This window comes from Eptatretus burgeri, chromosome 9 (assembly GCF_056783735.1).
Source record: "Eptatretus burgeri isolate ZD-2024b chromosome 9, Ebu_testis_v1, whole genome shotgun sequence".
NCBI classification, from domain to species: domain Eukaryota; kingdom Metazoa; phylum Chordata; class Myxini; order Myxiniformes; family Myxinidae; genus Eptatretus; species Eptatretus burgeri.
Genome location: NC_140969.1, coordinates 95,192,402 through 95,207,528, shown reverse-complemented (window position 1 = coordinate 95,207,528; position 15,127 = coordinate 95,192,402). Strand labels below are relative to the sequence as shown.

At 43.0% G+C, this 15,127-nt stretch overlaps 1 long non-coding RNA gene across 1 annotated transcript in view; it reads right to left on the bottom strand.

Moving 5' to 3' along the window:
* The window catches only part of LOC147020671 (uncharacterized), a 105,328-nt gene that overhangs the window by 8,731 nt on the left and 81,470 nt on the right, over nucleotides 1-15,127 (bottom strand). The window contains exons 3-4 of the long non-coding RNA XR_015061921.1: nucleotides 3,938-4,020; nucleotides 2,105-2,212 (exon numbers count right to left, since the gene is read on the bottom strand). This is a non-coding gene — a long non-coding RNA (uncharacterized LOC147020671). The remainder of the gene's footprint in view (nucleotides 1-2,104; nucleotides 2,213-3,937; nucleotides 4,021-15,127) is intronic.

Sequence of the window (15,127 nt, the reverse complement as noted above, 5' to 3'; positions counted from 1 at the left end):
GTTGAAGGGCAAAAGAGCAAAAGGGGTCTGAAGTGTCCAAATAGTCTTAAAGTGTACAAATGGTCTTAAATTGTCCAAAGTGTCTTAAAAAGTCTATAGGTCTGAAAAGGGTCGAAGTAGGTGTTTATGTCACAAAAGGGTCTAAACGGGTGTGTGAAGGGGTCTAAATTGTGTAAATGTCTGATGGGTCTCAATGATCTAATGGGGTCTCAAGGGTGTAAAGGAGTGATAATGAGCCAAATTACCTCCTCATGACTGTTTAAATCCCTTATTCAGGTTCTTCTTCTTGCGTATGGCAGCTTAGCTGCCGGGGTAGCCATTATTTCTTGGAAGCACGACTGTGTTGCTGATACAGTGCCCCTCTACCAGTACACATTGGTACTCATTTCGCCAACCTCGGAAGGATGACAGCCTGAGTCAACCTCCTGGTGTATTAATTCAGCGGCCAACGGGGCTTGAACTCAGGACCCGAACCACTAAGCCAACACCAGGCTTTATTCAGGTGCATCGTGGTTAAAAATCTGATCGTATAAAGTTTTGTTGCGATTAACCATGGGAGCTCAAGACAGTCAGGTCACAAACAAACAAACAGCAAAACAACTCACCTTATTGTGTGGTGTTTGTTGGATGTTTACACCTTGATATGTGGCAGCTTGGAGATGGCAGTACGTGGGTTGTACAGCAGGCACTGTATATACCGTACATGGATCTACCCTAGTTTATGATGGTACAACTGCCTCATGCATGACTCCAAAGCTCTCCTTTTTCCCCATTCTGATTTGTATCATTGAATGTGTGGCTGATGTGGCTTTAATTTAATGTATTTGTTTAATCTGTATGAATTGAAATTTTCAAACTCCATCCTATGAGAAGTTATACATCTTACGACAACCTGGGCCTCAGTTTAAAACGCAGCAAATGTCCCAATCACCCTCGGCCAAGATCATCATGACTTAGTTAAACTAGAAGCACCCTCTCCCTACGGGAGCCCTCAAGGGGATCATATTATTATATTTATGCCTACTTTACTCCAAGGGGTCCCAATATTACACACCCCAAAAAATGGTTGCGATCGGTTCAGCCATTTTTGCGGTACCTTGGAACAGACAGACAGACGGTGAATTATAGTAAGATGAGATGCTCAAAATCTGTTTTGTTGTCAGACAATCGGAAGTCAGAACACACTCTCAAATATATGTATATATAATATATTGCCTGGTGTTGGCTTAATGGTTAGGGTGGTGGGCTTGTGATGGACCTGAGTTTGAAACGCAGCAATTGTGATTGTGAAAGTTGCATGATGATTAACCTTGGGAACTCAGAGGAGTAGGGTCGCAAACAAACAAACAAACAAACAAACATTTCGCTTTTATATATACATATAGGTTGACTTCACAAAGCCCTCCACCTCCTGAAATTGGAAAAAGACTTCAAATGAGCCCAATTATACTTTCAATGTCTGCAAAGAAAGGCTTTGTGAATATACAATCACCATCTTTACTCGAGTTTGCATTCTCATTGCTCCTACAGCAATACTGCACCATCTGTGCGTCTCTCAACCTCAAATAAGATATTCAATGTTTTACTCATGTCTCTTACCTACCCCGCACCCACCCACACCCACCATCATTGTCTCATTTTTGACTCATAGCATTCTCGTTATCCATGTCCATACCAACTTCATTATATCCAAATGTCTCACAATCATGCTCGTCCACGATCTAATTCATCCTTTGCAGATGACGCTGAAAGCCAACTCCTTTGTTTTTAAACAAATTCAGCCAAATGACATTTTCATAGTCTCTCCTGCTTCCTTCTCTAGTGTCTGCACTTTTGCAGTTGCTTTTCAGATTCGAACTTGCCATCGTTTTACTGCATTTTGGAGCAATGGGCTTAAAAGATTATCCACATTAGACATATCATTAGATGTTGTCGTAGGACACATTTCATTGTGGTTGTGAATGTACAGTAAAGATTTTGTTTTAATTTTTTTAGTGCCAAATTCGTTGCGAATATACTTATGAGTAATATTCAATGTATATTCTGTAGTATCCGCTTCGGAGTGGCAACCTGTCCAGGATTGTAACCCCTTTGCAGAACCGACCCTCTGTATGGAGCACGAGCGGGTTTGTACTCGTAGGCCCTCCAGGCAGAAGTGACATTCTCGGCTCACTGGTCCACCAGAATGGAGAAATAATCCAAATAATAAGACCTGTGAGAAATCGGAAAAAAATTCCAAAATTAAACAATAATTTAGATTTTGAATTTTTTTTTTGAAAAGTATTTCAAGGTAAACCTAAGTTGGGATGCCCTGAGTATACCCTGAAAATTTGGTGTCTCTCAGCAAAAGGGCCTCGGAATAATTACCGACCAAACATACACATAGACAACGCTCTGTTGTATATATTTGAAGATGGAACATTATGATTATTTGATTGTATTGTGCTTGATATAGCCATCAATAATTTTTCATATACTGTACTCTATAGTTAAAAACATGTTGTATTTATTGAGCTTTGCTTGCTGTACGTGTGGTTAGCAGACCATCTACCATATGTATTATGAATATGGGAGTATAAGAAAAAATAAAATTTGATAAGAGTAAATAAATAAAAAGGAGGGAGATTTGGGAGAAAAATAGAGACAGGGAGATGCATGGAGGAGGGGGAAGAAGGTTGGAGATGAAGCAATTTATGGAACTTGGAGTGACGGGGTGGAATAATTCCCAAAATTTGATCCCTCAGTTTGAACATTTCCTATCGGATAGCATTATATATTATTTAATGTTACTGGTAGAGAAATACACAACATTAACTTCCCATGAACTAGCCAAACCACTCAGCAGACATTCAATTTGCTTGCATGAGTATGGCTTAAGGAGATTCAATTCGATTTTTTACATTCATGTCACGTGTGCATCATCTTGTCAGGGATTCAATCTGAGTTTGAGACCAAGCATTTTACTCAAATTTTGGTGCTCGGTCTGAATGCACAAGAACAACTGGGTTTTTACAGCTACCATTTTTCTCCATATGCAAATGCTTATGGAACCTGATTAGTCAATGGTTAATGTGCATACAATGTACTTTAACTGTTGCAAGTGATATATCAGATATATATATATATATATATATATATATATATATATATATATATATATATATATATATGTATTGGAAGTCATAAAAATGTTAAGATCATGCAAGGATGCATAGTGTTAGAGTGGACTTCCCAAAGCAGCAGTAGACAGGATAGTGCTGGATTGGGATTTTACAACTTGCCTTTACATCATAGTACAGATGTCTCAGCTGCTGAATTGACATTTGTAAAGGTGTAAACGGGGATTGATCTTCTACTGGCTCACTTCAACAAGCAGAGCTCTGGATTTAACTCGACCTATGTTATACTTGCAAGTTGTCCATGATAAGAGCTGTTGACCACTACATGAAGCATGTGGAACCAGAAAGAACTTCCTGAATATTCCCAAGAATGTACCTGCTGAGACGAGAAGGAGGGAGCAGCCTCAAGTAACCAAGTTTAGGTGCAAGGAGTTTTAAATCATCCATCTACATACAGTAGGTCTGTCACCTTCCCTGTCTCCTTGGACATTTTCTTATTGGATGTGAGTGTATATTCACATTAATGAGGTTGCTCATCGAGTCCAGGGGCAGGCAAAACAGGAGTGAGGAAAGGCTATCATCGTGGAAGATCTTGTGACATATCTTCTCTCCTGGTATTTCGATCTTTCTTTCCGAGAGCTGTAATATCAATGTGGTATTCCAGAGTTCCATTGCATTCTCAATCAGTATGATTGAACCAAGTGCACATAGTGACAACTGTAGGATTGGCTGAATACATAAAAAGTTCAACAGACTACAGAATCCAATTGGTATACAATCATGAAGACAACAAACCAGAAGAAGTAGCTCTCACTCACCTTGCAAAAAAACTTTCAAAAACAGATGTGAGTAGAAGATGTCACACACCAAAGACCAAATCAAAACAGCAACAAACACAGCCCTGGTTGCAAAGAAAGACAAAATAAAAATATAAAACCGAATATTAACAGATATATACCGACAACTGGGAGAAGAATAAAAGAGCAGAAACATATTAAAAAAAGTCTCATTGGAACCATTGGCATAAACAAAGAAGGCTCAATGGAATGGCTAAGAAGACATCAGCTCAACTTGGATGGAGACTGAATCATAATAAATGCCCAAGACCAAGATTACCATAACTGCAAAAGTCTCAATATCCCAGTTCCAGAAAACTCTGGAAACAAGAAACAAAAGCAATCACTGAAAACAAGGAAGTAATGCTCATGTACGACCTCATGATCCCACTGAGCATAAACATGGAAAACAAAGCATTGTGAATGGATATAGTATTGGTATACCAAAAAAACAAGATGACATTCCTAATAGAAGTCTTAGTACCCAGAGATTTTAGCCGAAGGTCAGGTCAGTTATGGGAGCATGTGCCAGAGCAGCGCATCGCTGCATCCACTTTCCACCAGAACTCCAGAGGCCTCCGTTTGGCTATCCCCCAGGCAGATGCCTGGCCCATCCCCATCTCCTTGAGATGCTGATCAACCTACTGCAACCAGGAGGAACATGTCGGCCCATTGGCCTCCTCCACTCACGAGGCTCCCTCGCTGAGAGAATCTGGTGAGCAGGATCAGCGCCAGGAAAACGAGCCACATGTACATACAGCCGCAGCTAACGCTCACAGACTATACAGGTAACAAATCTCATCCAAGTCTCTCTCAGCAACCGCTCGTTGGACACAAAGTCCGACCAGCGATAGCCAAGGATTCTCCGAAGAGACCTGGTACCAAAGGAATTAAGTATCCATCTCAGATCCCTGGCCAGAGTCTAAGTCTCACATCCGTAGAGTAGGACTGGAAGCACCCAGGACTTGAAGCCTAAACCACGGAGAAATTTTGAAAATGACCAAATACCAAATGCCTCCAAGTGCTGCCCACTTTCTACACACCTGCCAGTCTGGCACACACACTACCCCTGATCACAACGCAACCCCTACCTGCAGTCTTGGTTTTTCAGGGTTCCCATGGCACAATGCAGGCCTCCCATCTTCAAGTGATCCCCCAACCCCAGCCTTAAGTAGCCAGATTAATACATTTAATATATATATATATATGTAAATATATGTAAATATATATATATATATATATATATATATATATATATATATATATCTTCTTCTTCTTTCGGCTGCTCCCGTTAGGGGTCGCCACAGCGGATCATCCGTATGATCCGCATTGTGATTTGGCACGTTTTACGCCGGATGCCCTTCCTGACGCAACCCTGGTCGCCTCTTACGACACAGGGATATGGTACACCTATTTTAACCGGGGTCTACACCGGCCCAGTACACTGGTACTCATTTCGCCGACCTCGGAAGGATGACAGGCTGAGTCAACCCCCTGGTGTTTTAGACTTGATATATATATATATATATATATATATATATATATATATATATATATATATATATATATATATATATATATATATATATATATGTATATATATACACACACACACAATATACATTTATTAATTCAGTGTCCCAACGGGGCTTGAACTCAGGACCTTTTTTGGGTCCCAAGCCACTGCCCTAACCACTGCGCCAACACCAGGCTATATATATATATATATATATATATATATATATATATATATATATATATATATATATATATATATATATATATATATATATATATATATATATATATATATATATATATATATTATAATAGCATATGAGCATAACCGGCGCTCTGCGTGACATGTTGGGGTGGGTGTGTTTGAGAAAGGAACTGATGCAGAGTATCAGTAGTAATTTTACTTTAATGCAGTAAGTGGAATACGATTTCACTGTTTCAGAACCATTTTACTTACTTTTTTTTTGTACCATGCACCTCATATGGTCTTTGAGATCATGTAAGCCGAATATCACGTTACTCGAGCGCAGAACAAAGTCGAAGATAGCGCGACACGAAACCACAAACTCGGAAATAATATATAAGATTATAATATATGTATTATGATAATATATGATAATATATAGATGAAAATAATGTTATAATAATATAGTATCATATTTAGATTCTAATAATATATTACAATAATTTACTATAACTTATACATTACAATAATAGATTATAATATATGATAATAATATATATACATATATTTACATATTTTTCTATATATACCTCGTATCTATGTATATATACATGTATATATATATATATATATATATATATATATATATATATATATATATATATATATATATATATATATATATATATATATATATATATATATATATACACACACACACACACACACACACACACACACATAGATGGAATGGTACCCAAACTGGATCAACCTGATCTGGTTCAGTGATGAAGCCCATTTCCACTTGGACGGTGCAATCAACAACCATAACAACATTTTCTGGGGGGCAGAACCACCTGAGATCACTCAGAGGTACCTGAAAGGGCCTAAGGTCACATTCTTCTGTACCTTCAATGCCAGATGGGGAATGCTAGAGCCATACTGGTTTGAGAATGACAACAACAGGACGGTGACAATCAACGGTGAGCGCTACTGAGCCATGCTCCAGAAGTTCTATAATGATCTAGCCCAAAAGGTCACCCCAAACCAGCTCAACATGACCTTGTTTATGCAGGATAGTGCACCCCCACATACAGCTAGTGACACCATCACTTTCCTGTGGCATCTCTTCAGAAACCGCCTCGTTGCCCTGGGTACTGCTCATGACTGGGCACCCCATAGCCCAGACTTGAACCCTCTGGACTACTGGTTCTGGGAGGCTGCCAAGGGTTCTACTACTACTGGTTCTATGCCTACCACCCTACCACACTGGATGATGTGAAGCAGGAGGTGTCAGACTACCTCCAGGCAATGCCACATGAGACCTACAGGAAAGTTAGACAGAACTTTAGAGTCAGGATTAATGCCTGTCTGAACAGCAGAGGGGTACATCATCGAGAATGTCAATTACAAGGATTTTGCGTAAATGCCATTTTCAGACCTTGAGCTCTCACGAACTCAAGCAGTGACTTACTGCAACAGCAATCAGTGGTAGATAATACCTTGTTATAAGCTTTCGAGAAACGTTTGGTTCACTTTCCTGAGGTTTCTGTTTCTTTGTAAATAAACATTTAAGGTCACATCACTCTTTTTGAAACATCCTGTATATACATATTGTTACGGGGCCAGGGGGTCGACCGTGAGCACGACCGTGAGATGGAGCCGCGAGCTGGCTCGACCGATCACCCGGAATGTAAAGGTCGTCGCCCCGGATAACTCCAGAACTGACGGGTCCCCTATCGGACCGATCTTCACCAATGGATAGGCCACGTGGGGTAGGATCGATTGCCAACTTCAATTTACCTAAGTACCCACGTGGTCCGACTACCGGGGAAGTTCACCCTCGGCCGACTTTGTCCGAATCGAGTCGCTATCGCCGACTCGGATCTGGCGTAACCGAGCGGAATTACCAAAGTCTGGCCGGATCAAATGAACAAGTTAAGAACACTGATCCTAAAACATGCGTAATGTCGAGCCAAGGAAAGAAACACAGAACGAGCTGTTACATTCAACAATGGGGGTATTTATTAATAATAATGGGGAACTAGGGAACACGTAAGAGCAGATTTAAACCGACGATACAAAATGCAATGCAATCATTTACAGCACACAAAGCACTTAACAGTTCTCTACTTGTTAGACGGGCCCACGGACACACGTACGCACACACATACACCCAAGAAATGGTGGCTGATGCCTTTAATACGGACTTCAGCTCGGAGGGACAGATGAGCTCAGGCCCAGGGTCTGCCTCGGACCTTTCCACCTCGTGTGGTCTTCAAGCTGTTCGGACCGGGCACCAGCGTGGGTTAGCTCTATCCAATCACCGCGAGCCGCGATCCTTTCCGAGCTCCGGCGGATCCCCTCGCGCTCCGGACCACGTGCTGGTGAGACGAGGCGTCGATCCTTCCCGACCCGACGCGTCGCTTCCCCGAAGAACCACCGACCAAGATGAGGCCAAGGAGTCGCACCAAGCCGGGAACCAAGCAGAGACCACGAAGAGCTCCACGGACCAAGAAGAGCCAGCCGAACCAAACCACGAAGCAGAGCAACAGCCACCCGAAGAACAACCCCCCCAACAAGAACCAACCCCAGCCAAGCAGAGGGTCCCCTTTCTTATTCCTCTTCGCCCCGCCTCGCTTCGCTTCGTCGTGACTCATGCGCCCTTGTGCGCCATCCCCCTCCCTCCCCCCGCAACTGCGGGTGGGGGCTGTGGCTGTTTACCTTGCTGAATCTCGTGACGACCCGTCCCAACCCCCGTCATTCCTGTTTATGCTGCTGAGTCAGCTGTTGAATCACGGGACGCTGTTTAATGTTGAATCACGGGACGGGAGGGTTCTTCTTTGTTGTTCTGACCGAACTATTAAAATAAATCACAGCGCATTTACATAGATTTACCCATTAAACAATGCAAGGCGAGCTATCTATAGAACATGTACTTACCGAGATAACTCAGCTAAAGGAGCTGAATGATGAGTGCGATAATGGTTTCCAGATTTGCAATAAATATATATATATATATATATATATATATAGAAATATATATATAGAAATATATATATATATATATATATATATATATATATATAGAAATATATATATTTGGGTGGTCCAAAAAAGTCTAAAAAAAATAGAATGTTGCTCCACAAGCTTAAAATTATTCTAATATGATCCAATAACGCGCATAATTTTTTTTAGCTTGATCGGCGGTGATTTAGAGGTCGCTCCATATGACGACTTTTAGTCTCATGACTTGAATAACTTAGGGTAATTTGACCTTGAAATATGACCTTTTGACCTTGAAGATGACCTCAGGTGGTGTTGAAAATGACACTATTGAGCTCGCCGTCCTCAAAACCCCCTATATGGATCCCGAGATCGTGTCTCTCGACCTTCCAGAAGTCATTTTAGCCCCTGACTCAAGTTAATCCTTCAGACTCAAGTTACAAACCCCGAGATCGTGACGTCGTTCCAGTACTTCTCTACAGGAGTCTATGTTTTCAACGAAATGCCTGAAAAACACCGGGAGAGTTTCGTCCAACGTATGTATAAATAAGTGCATTCCTGGTAACCTGGGGTCCATTGGACCCCATAGCACACCAACAAAGAAGGATCCAAGAGTGACGCACCCTCCCTCCATCACACCTTGACGCTCACTGAAGGTAGACAAGACAGCATGGACACCACGTGCCGGAAAGTACGGATACAAGTCAAATCTTGTTGGGCTTGGTGTCCTCAAAACATCATGTTACAAATCAAGGGTTAATAAAAAAAAAAGGCATCATTGGAATTCGATCTCAGAAATATGTCGGGAAACCATGATTTTGGTTTTGGATGCAAGTTGTTTGTTAAATTATTTTTCCCTTTCTCTCTCCCATGCACTCCCAAGCTGCATCTATTTTCGTCTCTTTCTCTTCCGTGATCTCCTTTACCCCCTCTTATACTATTTGTGGAATTAATCGCTGAACTTTTTCCAGTCATCTTCTTCCCCACACTTTTTTTTATCTTATCAGGACCTGTTGCTGCAAGCAAGCGCTATTCCTGTGGCACGTTGTTCACACCACTGTGTCTTTTCATGACTCTTGACCAAAGTAATGTTGGTACAGTATGTATGAAGGCTGATGGTGGGGCTCACTGGTCTCTCTCTGCATTAATCTCAGCCTTTCCAGCCATATTGGGATCTTGAGAAGCAGTATACTCCGCAAGGAAATACAACTGGGGGTGGTTTTGCCATTGCGTTCCCAGCAGCAGTGAAGATGGGAATTTGGAACTTGGCCAGTGACAGTGCCAATGCCTTCTCTTTGCAAAAAAAAAATTGGCGGATCTTTAATATCCACCAGCAACTAATGCTGCCAGATGAATTCCCAGGTTCATCAAGAGTTAAAGATTTTTGATGCAATGTCCTGCCTGAAAAACACCAAGATTACGGTGGGTTTTTTTGGAATACATAGTCGAGGATCGTGGAAGAGTTAGCACGCTGAACGGATCAGGACGTAACAGACAAAAACAGGACTCAAAACACGCAAACGTGGAGAACGAAACTCCAAGGAGGAAAAACTGCACAATTAGGAGGGATTTGGGCAGGGTTAACGAGGGTAGAAAAGATCATTGTTTTGGATTGGGGGCGATCTGAGATGGTGGTGAACAGCTGTCTCGTCTATCTATCTGGGTTCTTCCTGACGTCTTTGTTACTTTGTTCCTCTCATGTTTCTATATTTTTAATTTTTTAATACAATGTCGAGGCTCGTATGAGAGCGAACACTCATAAAGTACAACAAGGGGAGCAGGAGACAAGAGGGGCGGGAGAGGGAAGGAAAACAGTTGGGAACAGAGACATGAGGAATGGAGAGGGACGGGTCGGGTTACATGGGGTAAACAAGAGGGACACTTCAGGGACTTTCAGGTCCTTACACTACAGGGATTTTCACGAAGAAAAACGGGGAATTTGAAGGAGGTGGGTTTGGGATTGATTAGCAGGGGTAGAAACGATCATGGTTTTGGATGAGGGGACATAAGAGATGGTGGTGAACAGCTGTATTGAACACCTGGAGGGAAGAGTGGGATTGAAGAGAGAGTGTGGGAGTTTCTTCCGAAGGCAGGAAAAAAATAGAAATGAAAGATTGAAGGTGAGCAGTGATTCTCGATTTTGGTGGTTTTACGAGAAGGGGGTTGTTGGCGGACCTCTAGCGGCCTGCAGAAATATGGGGGGGGGCATATATCAGACCGAGCGGGGGGGGCGAGGCAGGAGAAGAGACGGTAGAAGACAGAAAGACCACCGACCTGCCTGTGGTGAGAGAGTGAGAGACCCAAAGACTCAGCCTCATCACCAGAGATACCAATTATCCTAAATGCCTTGGTTTCCACAGCGTCAAGCTGAGCCAGATGTGAGGCAGGGGAGCCAGCCCAGAGGGGAGAGCAATACTTCATCAACCTGTGGACAAAGGCCTTGAAGGTGGACAGGAGTTCAGGTGTGCCAAGGAAGGACTTTGTATAATGGATGATGTCCAGTCAGCGGTTAGCTTTGGAGGCCGACGTTGAAATGTGGCTTTCCCAATAAAGATAGTGGCTGCTAGTGAGACCCAGGAGTTTTAATGACTGAACCTCCTCAAGAGGATTGTTAAGAAAGTAGATAGGAGGAGGGGGGGGCTTTTCCAGATGGTCTTTCAGAGGGAGATAGTGGGAGTGTGAGGTTTGTCAAGATGGAAAGACATATTTCAAGTATTTGACGAGCTTGTGATTTTTTTCAATGTCTGAAGAGAGAGAAGAGGCTGCAGCCTGCCTATCTGAAGGATGAGGGATGTCACGGCAGAGGGAGGAGTCATCAGCAAATAGATAAAGAGGATTTTCCAGAGAGTCCGAGAGATCATTGATGAAAACCAGAAAAAGAACAGGGCCCAGAACGCTACCTTGAGGAACTCCAGCCTGCACAGGAAGAGGGGATGAAAGAACTCCATTTAGGGCCACATGTTGACTGCGACAGGAGAGGATGTCAGTAAGCCATGTGTGGAGATGGTCTTGGATGCTATAGGCAGACAATTTGGAGAGCAAGACAGGATGCCAGACTGCATCAAAAGCATGAGATATGTCCAGAGAGATGACGCTGGTCTCATGTCTGACATTGAGGGCCTCCATCCATTGTTGGGTGAGTAGAAGCAGCATGAGCAAGGTGGAGTGACCTGGTCTGAAATAAAATTGGTGATCTGAGATGAGGTTATTGGAGAAAAGGAAGGTTTTCATATCAACTGTGATGATGGATTCCATAACCTCGCTGATGATTGGAAATAAACTGATAGGTCCATAGTTAAGGGGATCAGTTTTTGCACCTATTTTATGTAAGGCAGTGATGTTCATGGATTTCCAAGCAGATGGAAGATGGCCTAGTGCAAATGACAGGGTGAAAATGACAGAGGATGTGCAAGATCAGCAGAGGAGGTTTATAGGACACGTGAACTGATGCCATCTGGTCCAGTAGCAAAGTCAGAGTCGAGGGTTGAAAGAACCTTATTCACATTCTCAGGTGCAAAAGACACAGAGTCCAGTTGCAGTTGGGTATGGCAGCGAAGGATGGGGACCAAGAGTGAGGGGTTGGGGACACAAGATTTGGAAGCAAACACAGAATTGAGGCGTTCGGCCTTCTCATGAGTGGAGTCGGCTGTGGTGGCATTTGAAGTGAGGGAAAGGATGGAGGGGGAGCACACACCAGAGACCGACTTGACAAGGCACCACTAGGTTTTATAGGAATGAGACAAGTTTGAAAGCTCGTTCTTGAGATTGGACAGATGCTGTTTTCTGGCTCTCCTGAAAGTGGAAACACACTTGTTACGGACTTTTTGGAATGCACCGAGATTGCCTTCAGTCGGATTTGCCTTCCTGGAAGACAAGGCAAGTTGTTTCAGAGCAACTGCTGCAGCACATGATCCAGTGTGCCATGGGTGGGAAGAAGGGTAAGATAATTGAAGACAAGATGGGATGAATCTGTGCATGAGTGAGAGCACGTTTCTGTGGAAGAATTCCCAGGCTAAGTTAACATTCGGGACAGTGGATATGGGAGACCAGCCCTGAAGAGAGAAGGCCGCTTGCAGTCCCTGCCAATCTACTTGAGTGAAATGCCAGACTTGCCAGCATTGAGGAAATTCTCTGAGAATAGCCAGAGAGATGTTGACTCTCACAAGCATATGATTAGATAGTTTGACTATACGGTAGTTTCATCTCGACAGGTAATATAGCTCGACTCGACAGTTCAAAGGTAATCTTGGCTCTCGTGCCAAATCCTGACCTTCAGTTAACAAAATCCCCTCAAAATTTTTGTTTCAACAATTTTAACATTTAAAATTTTCCACATTCATGTTTGGCTTCAGACATAGTAATCATTGCTTGTAAAAAAAAAAATCTACATCCAAAGCCATGATTCTCATCATGTTCATGGTCGGTCGGGAATCATGGTCGGGCTCGAATCCCGAACCAGCTATAAACTGTCTCCTCAGTGTTTCACAGGCAGGACGATTCATCAATGTGTGTGCCGTCCCTCGGATGGACGTTAAACTTGGATTCCCATCTGCCAGCATTAGTTAGTGGACGTTAAATATCCCAGTGTAGTTTATGAAGAGTAGGTGAGCTATTACTGTTACCCTGAACAAATTATAAATTCCTGCCCCAACTACTCAGTTGAGCATCAGGCCTGGTCCTAACGAATTCGTCCGAATCTGTCCATAAGATATCAAGCTCACAGACAGACAGACAGACAAACAAGGATGAAAACATAACCTCCATCTACTTTCGGCTGGCGAAGTTAATAAATGGAAGGAGGTAGAAGGAATGAGAGGGTAGTGAAGAGGTATGTATAGAGGAAAAGGTTTGGGGGGAAAGGACAGGCAGGTCAGAATCCTGTAACATCAGAGAATACTTGACATCAACTTGTCCTTGAAGCCATATTGCCAGAAGTTGAAAAAAAAAAGCATAATAAGAAGTAAACAATGAGCTAATGTAAATTTCTCGGTAATTTAAATATATATATTCCACTCGATATGATGTTTTAAAGATATAAAAAACATCTTACATTAAACATTTTAGGAATCCAATGACAGGTTTGCGCAAAAACCCTAACCCTAACCCTAACCCTAACCCTAACAAATCATAACTATTGGCACGGGCCAAATGTTTCGCTCAACAACAATCAAAAAATATCTTGTAGCTTAGTAACGCAACAACAACCGACAAAAAAAATGAACAATTTCAACCACTTTGAAAAAAACAAATTGTGAAATGAGTTCAAGATACAAACAATGTGTGCTTTCTCCACAATAAAGCTCAAATGTTATATTTGTCTTCATTTTGCCCTCTTCATTATTTATCATTCAAAGTGTATGGACACGTTTCTTTCTAAAGATGGCATCTCTCTGACGACCAATTTGTCTCCTGCACCAGCCATTGCCCTTGGCAACGCGTGGTCAGGACCAATCCAACAGTGAATGAAGCACGTTGCCAAGCAGCGTCCTTGAAACAGTGTGCTTTCCAGCACTGTTATATACGTCACGGAAAGCGCAAGGGTGGAGGAAAAAAAAAAACAACAACCGAGAAGTAATAACAATAGCAACATCCCAAAGGGAAATCCGTGGGGGCTCACCATGAGGATTGCACTTTGTACTTCGCTTGATTTCGAGTTTCTACAAACGCAGCTGTTGATAAAACGGCGATGAGACTTTAGCGTGGTTCCCAATTGTAATATGAAGCGAGTCAAGATACCATCTGTGAGGTGGTTCCCTCCACCCCTCCTTCTCCTCCGTATGGCCTACTCGGTCCTCATTGTATATTGAGTTTGCTGAACATCCACGTCAGGTACATAATGGGCAATTTCGTGTTGAAATATTGAATACTATCAAATATAACTCCACTTCGCTGAGGGGAATATGAAGGTGGGGGGTGGGGGGGGAGAAAGAGGAAGGAGAGGGAGAGAGAGGGGAGGGCATGGAGAAAGGATGGAGGGGAGGGAGAGAGGGGGAGGAGATGGAGAGAGGGGGAGGAGAGGGGAGAGGGGAGGGGAGAGGAGAGCGAGGATGGAGAGAGGAAGGGGGGAGGAGGGGAAGCAAGGAGAGAGGAGGGGTGGGGAACCTAGGAGGGGTGAGGAAGGGTGGGGGGGGAATTAGGAAGGTGGGAAGAGCAAGGAAGGGGAGGGGTGGAGAGAGGGACACCTTTCCAAACATCGCTACACACTCAGGGAGTGGGGGTGGGAGCAAGGATGGGGGAGAGAGAGGAGAGAATAAGGAGTAGGGGGATGAGGGGTTTGAGAGGAGGTAGACATAAGAGGTTCTCAACGTGCATTTGGTAACACAACTTGTAAAAGGGGGGGGGGGGGGGAGGAGTTCTTTACAAACGCAGCATGAGGGGAAGTGGAGGAAAGGCATCATGATGATAAGGAGAGGAAGCGTGAGGGGAAGGCGAGGCAGCGCGAGGGGAAGGCAAAGCAGTGCAAG